Source organism: Oryzias latipes, chromosome 21 (assembly GCF_053564925.1).
Source record: "Oryzias latipes strain Hd-rR chromosome 21, Olatipes_Hd-rR_3.1".
Taxonomy (NCBI): Eukaryota; Metazoa; Chordata; class Actinopteri; order Beloniformes; family Adrianichthyidae; genus Oryzias; species Oryzias latipes.
This window is the reverse complement of record NC_136257.1, coordinates 17,054,313-17,062,777: the sequence shown is the minus strand read 5'-3', so window position 1 is coordinate 17,062,777 and position 8,465 is coordinate 17,054,313. Positions and strand designations below refer to the sequence as shown.

At 36.7% G+C, this 8,465-nt stretch overlaps 1 long non-coding RNA gene across 1 annotated transcript; it reads left to right on the top strand.

Moving 5' to 3' along the window:
• Positions 1 to 363: 363 nt before the first annotated feature.
• On the top strand, positions 364 to 974 carry LOC111946763 (uncharacterized). The gene is made up of 2 exons (XR_002872516.2): positions 364 to 646; positions 737 to 974. It is a non-coding gene; the product is annotated as an uncharacterized LOC111946763 (long non-coding RNA).
• The last annotated feature ends 7,491 nt before the right edge of the window (positions 975 to 8,465 follow it).

Sequence of the window (8,465 nt, the reverse complement as noted above, 5' to 3'; positions counted from 1 at the left end):
CGCCAACCGTCGCAGGGTGGTGGGACCCGACTATCAACCTGGTCAGAGGGTTTGGCTCTCCACTCGCAATATCCCCATTCAAGCATCCTCCAAGAAACTGGCTCCCCGATTCATCGGTCCTTACGTCATTGACAAACTCATCAACCCTACCTGTGTCCGTCTTCGTCTGCCTAAAGCCCTGAAGGTTCACCCGTCTTTTCACGTCTCACAGATCAAGCCAGTCCAGGACAGTCCTCTGTGCCCGCCGTCCGCTTCCCCACCGCCCGCCCGGGTCATCGACGGCGCTCCGGCCTATGACGTCAGCCGGATTTTGGACATCCGGCGTAGGGGTCGTGGATTCCAGTTCCTGGTCGACTGGGTGGGCTACGGTCCGGAGGAGCGTTCATGGATTCCCCGCTCGTTTATTCTGGATCCCTCGCTCATTGAGGATTTCTACCGTGCCCACCCTGATCGCCGCCCTTGACCGCCTGGAGGCGGTCGTTGGGGGGGGGGGGTACTGATATGGTGCCTCTGTCGGACTCCTCCCCCCTCTCCTCTCCGCTTGGCTGCTGATTCTCTACACCTGCGACCACTTACCTCATCACCTCATCCGCCTTCTTAAGGAGCCACAGGATCATCAGTCTTCGCCAGTCCGTTGCCCCTGATGGTGCATAGTTGGTCCTCAAGTCAAGCTATTGTTCGTTTTCGCTACGTCAAGCCTACGACTAAACCTGTCTCTCTCTCTACTCACCCTCAGGAATCCAGTACCACGAGTGGTCGCTCGAATCAGTTCCCAGCCGTTCTCATCAGTCTGTCCTCTCCTGCGGTCCCACCACGAGCCTCTGCCTCATCAAGTGTCTCCACCTTCGTCAACATCGGCCTACGGAGAAATCCACCAGTGACGCCGCTAACTTCTGTCTTTCAGTTCGGAACCGACATCTGGACCTGCTCACGTTCTGCTCTCTGCTCCTCGTATTAAAACTCTTACCCGCCAACGCTCGCCTCCCGCTGTGTTTCTTCTGGGTTCCAGCATCTGGGTTCGAAAAGTGTTCTGTAGCCATGACAGATCTCATTTGTAGTTTAAAAAAGTGTTGTTTTTTTGGTCACGTTTAAAGTTGTACAGTCAAAACAATTAGAATTCGAGCCATAAAGTTCTTTTATAACCTTCAGCCCTTTGAGTGACAAAAGGATTTTTGGCCACAAAACGGACTCAAAAGGCAAAGATCTCATCTGTGGTTCAAAGAAGTTTTTTTCCTTGGTCACATTTCAGGTTGAACATTCAAAACTGTTAGATCTTGAGCCAAAATGCTTTTTTGACACTTTTAACACTTTTGAGTGACAAAAGGATTTTTGAGCACAAAACGCACACTAAAGGCAAAGATCCCATCTGTGGTTCAAAGAAGTGTTTTTCCTTGGTCACATTTCAGGTTGAACATTCAAAACTGTTAGATCTTGAGCCAAAATGCTTTTTTGACACTTTTAACACTTTTGAGTGACAAAAGGATTTTTGAGCACAAAACGCACACTAAAGGCAAAGATCTCATTTGTAGTTCAAGAAAGTGTTGTTTTTTGGTCACGTTTCAAGTTGTACTGTCAAAACAGTCAGAATTTGAGCCATAATGCTCGTTTATAACCTTTAGCCCTTTGAGTTACAAGATAATATTTGGCCACAATACGCACTCAAAAGGTAAAGATCTCATCTCTAGTTCAAAAAAGCGTTTTTGCTTGGTCACATTTCAGGTTGAACATTCAATACTGTTAGATCTTGAGCCAAAATGCTTTTTTGACCCTTTTTGCACTTTTGAGTGACAAAATGACCTTGGCCACAAAAAACACTCAAAAGGCTAAGATCTCATTAGTAATTAAAAAAAAGTGTTTTTTTGTTCACATTTCAAGTTGAACAGTCAAAACTGTGAGATCTTAAGCCAAAATGCTTTTTTGACACTTTTAGCACTTTTGAGTGACAAAATGATTGTTTGCCTCAAAATGCACTCAAAAGGCAAAGATCTCGTCTTTGGTTCAAAAAAGGGTTGTTTTTTGGTCACGTTTAAAGTTGTACAGTCAAAACAATCAGAATTTTAGCCAAAATGCTTTTTTGACACTTTTAGCACTTTTGAGTGACAAAAAGATTTTTGAACACAAAACCCACTCTACAGTTAAAGATCTCATTTGTAGTTTAAAAAAAGTGTTGTTTTTTTGTTCACGTTTCAAGTTGTACAGTCAAAACAGTCAGAATTTTAGCCAAAATGCTCCTTTACACTTTTAGCCCTTTGAGTGACAAAATAATTGTTGGCCACAAAACGCACTCAAAAGGTAAAGATCTCATCTCTAGTTCAAAAAAGTGATTTTCCTTGGTCACATTTCAGGTTGAACATTCAAAACTGTTAGATCTTGAGCCAAAATGTTTTTTTGACACTTTTAGCACTTTTGAGTGACAAAAGTAGATTGAGCACAAAACGCACTCTAAAGGCAAAGATCTCATTTGTAGTTTAAAAAAGTGTTGTTGTTTTTTTTGGTCACATTTCAAGTTTAACAATCAAAACAGTTTGAAATTGAGCCAAAATTCTTTTTTGACAGTTTTTGCACTTTTGAGTGACAAAATGACCTTGGCCACAAAAAACACTCAAAAGGCTAAGATCTCATTAGTAATTAAAAAAAAGTGTAGTTTTTTTGTTCACATTTCAAGTTGAACAGTCAAAACTGTGAGATCTTGAGCCAAAAATGTTTTTGACACTTTTAGCACTTTTGAGTGACAAAATGATTGTTGGCCTCAAAACGCACTCAAAAGGCAAAGATCTCATCTTTGGATCAAAAAAAGTATTGTTTTTTGGTCACGTTTAAAGTTGTACAGTCAAAACAATAAGAATTTTAGCCAAAATGCTTTTTTGACACTTTTAGCACTTTTGAGTGACAAAAGGATTTTTGAGCACAAAACGCACTCTAAAGGCAAAGATCTCATTTGTAGTTTAAAAAAGTGTTGTTTTTTTGGTCACGTTTAAAGTTGTACAGTCAAAACAATTAGAATTCGAGCCATAAAGTTCTTTTATAACCTTCAGCCCTTTGAGTGACAAAAGGATTTTTGGCCACAAAACGGACTCAAAAGGCAAAGATCTCATCTGTGGTTCAAAGAAGTGTTTTTCCTTGGTCACATTTCAGGTTGAACATTCAAAACTGTTAGATCTTGAGCCAAAATGCTTTTTTGACACTTTTAACACTTTTGAGTGACAAAAGGATTTTTGAGCACAAAACGCACACTAAAGGCAAAGATCTCATTTGTAGTTCAAGAAAGTGTTGTTTTTTGGTCACGTTTCAAGTTGTACTGTCAAAACAGTCAGAATTTGAGCCAAAATGCTCGTTTATAACCTTTAGCCCTTTGAGTTACAAGATAATTGTTGGCCACAATACGCACTCAAAAGGTAAAGATCTCATCTCTAGTTCAAAAAAGTGTTTTTCCTTGGTCACATTTCAGGTTGAACATTCAATACTGTTAGATCTTAAGCCAAAATGCTTTTTTGACCCTTTTTGCACTTTTGAGTGACAAAATGACCTTGGCCACAAAAAACACTCAAAAGGCTAAGATCTCATTAGTAATTAAAAAAAAAAGTGTTGTTTTTTTGTTCACATTTCAAGTTGAACAGTCAAAACTGTGAGATCTTGAGCCAAAATGCTTTTTTGACACTTTTAGCACTTTTGAGTGACAAAATGATTGTTGGCCTCAAAACGCACTCAAAAGGCAAAGATCTCATCTTTGGTTCAAAAAAGTATTGTTTTTTGGTCACGTTTAAAGTTGTACAGTCAAAACAATCAGAATTTTAGCCAAAATGCTTTTTTGACACTTTTAGCACTTTTGAGTGACAAAAGGATTTTTGAGCACAAAACGCACTCTAAAGTTAAAGATCTCATTTGTAGTTTAAAAAAGTGTTGTTTTTTAGTTAACGTTTCAAGTTGTACAGTCAAAACAGTCAGAATTTGAGCCAAAATGCTTTTTTGACACTTTTTGCACTTTTGAGTGACAAAATGACCTTGGCCACAAAAAACACTCAAAAGGCAAAGATCTCATTAGTAGTTAAAGAAAGTGTTGTTTTTTTGGTCACATTTCAAGTTGAACAGTCAAAACTGTGAGATCTTGAGCCAAAATGTTTTTTTTTTGACACTTTTAGCACTTTTGAGTGACAAAATGATTGTTGGCCTCAAAACGCACTCAAAAGGCAAAGATCACATGTTTGGTTGAAAAAAGGGTTGTTTTTTGGTCACGTTTAAAGTTGTACAGTCAAAACAATCAGAATTTTAGCCAAAATGCTCTTTTGACACTTTTAGCACTTTTGAATGACAAAAGGATTTTTGGCCACAAAACGCATTCAAAGGGAAAAGATCTCATTTGTAGTTCAAAAAAGTGTTGTTTTTTTGTTCACATTTCAAGTTGAACAGTCAAAACTGTGGGATCTTGAGCCAAAATGTTTTTTTGACACTTTTAGCACTTTTGAGTGACAAAAGGATTTTTGAGCACAAAACGCACTATAAAGTTAAAGATCTCATTTGTAGTTTAAAAAAGTGTTGTTTTTTAGTTAACGTTTCAAGTTGTACAGTCAAAACAGTCAGAATTTGAGCCAAAATGCTTTTTTGACACTTTTTGCACTTTGAGTGACAAAATGACCTTGGCCACAAAAAACACTCAAAAGGCAAAGATCTCATTAGTAGTTAAAGAAAGTGTTGTTTTTTTGGTCACATTTCAAGTTGAACAGTCAAAACTGTGAGATCTTAAGGCCAAAATGGTTTTTTTTTTACACTTTTAGCACTTTTGAGTGACAAAATGATTGTTGGCCTCAAAACGCACTCAAACGGCAAAGATCACATCTTTGGTTGAAAAAAGGGTTGTTTTTTGTTCACATTTCAAGTTGAACAGTCAAAACTGTGAGATCTTGAGCCAAAATGTTTTTTTGACACTTTTAGCACTTTTGAGTGACAAAAGGATTTTTGAGCACAAAACGCACTCTAAAGGCAAAGATCTCATTTGTAGTTTAAAAAAGTGTTGTTTTTTTGGTCACGTTTAAAGTTGTACAGTCAAAACAATTAGAATTCGAGCCATAAAGTTCTTTTATAACCTTCAGCCCTTTGAGTGACAAAAGGATTTTTGGCCACAAAACGGACTCAAAAGGCAAAGATCTCATCTGTGGTTCAAAGAAGTGTTTTTCCTTGGTCACATTTCAGGTTGAACATTCAAAACTGTTAGATCTTGAGCCAAAATGCTTTTTTGACACTTTTAACACTTTTGAGTGACAAAAGGATTTTTGAGCACAAAACGCACACTAAAGGCAAAGATCTCATTTGTAGTTCAAGAAAGTGTTGTTTTTTGGTCACGTTTCAAGTTGTACTGTCAAAACAGTCAGAATTTGAGCCAAAATGCTCGTTTATAACCTTTAGCCCTTTGAGTTACAAGATAATTGTTGGCCACAATACGCACTCAAAAGGTAAAGATCTCATCTCTAGTTCAAAAAAGTGTTTTTCCTTGGTCACATTTCAGGTTGAACATTCAATACTGTTAGATCTTGAGCCAAAATGCTTTTTTGACCCTTTTTGCACTTTTGAGTGACAAAATGACCTTGGCCACAAAAAACACTCAAAAGGCTAAGATCTCATTAGTAATTAAAAAAAAAGTGTTGTTTTTTTGTTCACATTTCAAGTTGAACAGTCAAAACTGTGAGATCTTGAGCCAAAATGCTTTTTTGACACTTTTAGCACTTTTGAGTGACAAAATGATTGTTGGCCTCAAAACGCACTCAAAAGGCAAAGATCTCATCTTTGGTTCAAAAAAGTATTGTTTTTTGGTCACGTTTAAAGTTGTACAGTCAAAACAATCAGAATTTTAGCCAAAATGCTTTTTTGACACTTTTAGCACTTTTGAGTGACAAAAGGATTTTTGAGCACAAAACGCACTCTAAAGTTAAAGATCTCATTTGTAGTTTAAAAAAGTGTTGTTTTTTAGTTAACGTTTCAAGTTGTACAGTCAAAACAGTCAGAATTTGAGCCAAAATGCTTTTTTGACACTTTTTGCACTTTTGAGTGACAAAATGACCTTGGCCACAAAAAACACTCAAAAGGCAAAGATCTCATTAGTAGTTAAAGAAAGTGTTGTTTTTTTGGTCACATTTCAAGTTGAACAGTCAAAACTGTGAGATCTTGAGCCAAAATGTTTTTTTTTTGACACTTTTAGCACTTTTGAGTGACAAAATGATTGTTGGCCTCAAAACGCACTCAAAAGGTAAAGATCACATGTTTGGTTGAAAAAAGGGTTTTTTTTTGGTCACGTTTAAAGTTGTACAGTCAAAACAATCAGAATTTTAGCCAAAATGCTCTTTTGTACGGTGGCCCTGAAGTGCAAACCATTCAACAAATCACTCGATACAAAAACATTTTTAAGATCACAGCCACAATTTAAAAAGCAGTATTACATTTTAGAAAACAAAACAAAATTTCAGAAACCAAAACATAAAAAAGAAAAAAGAAAAAAAGATTTCAGAAAACAAAATTAATTTCCAGGGAAAAAAAAGAAATATTACAAAATGAAAACATTTCAGAAAAAAAAATAATTTTCAGAAAACAAAATGAAATACAAAAAAATGAAAAACATTTCAGAAAAAAATGAAATATTAAAAAATGAAAAACATTTCAGAAAAAAAATTAAATATTAAAAAATGAAAAACATTTCAGAACACAGAATGAATTTCCAGAAAACAAAACGAAATCTTCAAAAATGAAAAACATTTCCAAACCAGAAGAAGCAGGTACTATGGGACAACGCTGATTGGATGATGATGTTTGTCAATCATTTGAACTGAAAAGTATTTTAAATGAAGCGATGACGGATTTTATCGTCCAAACAACAATGTACTATAATAATCCACGTATCTACCATTTACATATTAAATCAAAAATGCAGCAAACAGATAATGAAGGTTTAAATTATTTTTTTAATATTTCGTCTGAAGCAGAACGGTCACCCGGAAGTAGTTTGTGTGGATGACGTCCGTTCTGCAGGTAAACAAAGAAAGGGACGGTAAAACGTTAACATAAACGTTAATCTTTGAATATTTAGCGGATGTGATGGCAGAACGCACGCAGAAATATCAACACCAACCAGGTTTACAAATGTTTCGATATGTCGTGAGAGAATTCTGTCTAAAGCAGCAGCTGCGAAGAAACGGGTGTTAAAGACGGCGCACATCAGGAAATGCAGTCCCGCCATCCACTGATAAGGTATGGAGGCACATTTGTTTGATCTAATTAATGTAGCGTTAAACGTGATTTCTAGGTGGGTGTTTACAGACAGATCCAAGATCCTTCAGTCATACGTTAATGACAGGTTATCTCATCAGCTGGAGAGGGGGGGTCACGTGGGCAGGATTCTCAGACAGGTGTACCAGCAGCATAAATAAGCAAAGCTGTCAGGTAAACTGCAGCAGTTTGTGTCTCAGAATAACATTTATGAATGCTTCTTATTCACACTATTAAGATCTGTGACTTTAGAGTGTGTCAGTGCACAGAAACATGACAGTAAATGACTGGATGTGCACATCATCAGACACGTCCAGGTGTGTAACTAAAGGTGGCAAAGTCTGTAGTCTAAAAAGATTCTTTAAAAAAAAACATTTTAGTCTTTCAGGCAGAGGAGGAATACCAAAGTGTTTTAGAATGTATTTTTATAAGACTGAAATAATGTATTTTATTCTGAGTTTGGTGTTTTGACCCCTCCCTAATGAATTTCTGGTTTAACCCATTTTCTCCTCATTTTGATGAACTCAACTTTTTCCTGAATGAAAGATGAACGGCAGCTGATGTTTTTCTGTCAGGGATTTTTAATTTATTAATTTATTTCTGTCAGGGATTTCAATGGAGCTGGAGTCCAGTGCAGAGGAAGCTGCAAGCATGTACGAGCAGGAACTGGGCTCCCTTACCTGTGCATCTTCCTCTGGATGTGATGCTGAGCAGCAATTTGGACAAACCTTCCCTGACATGACTCTTTTTGATAAGCACAAACAGACTTTTCCCAGATGCATTTCTTCCTCTAATAAATGTGACTGACAGGTACGCTGAGTAAATGCTGATTGTAAACGGAACATTTGATTGAATGCATGAAGAAGCCCATAAAGGAAAATCCACAACCGTTTCTTTGTTTCTGTTACTGAGTAACGTTTTCATGTTAAGTTTTCAATAAATATACTGCATTGCTATGAAACAAATTTGTTTATTTTCATATCCATTATTACAATCCTCACGTCAGCATTCAGTTTTTTCATTGACAAAAAAACATTTGTAAACAACAGCTTTGAAAAATCAAACATCAACTTTGTTAATAAAGCTTTAAAACCTAAAATGGTAAACATGGAAAAACTCCTAAATGAAGCAAGCCTAATATGAACATTTTAAACTGGAGTTTTGCTTAAAGAAACATTAAGTTGTTTGGAGTTGAACAAGTGTTTGATGCGATT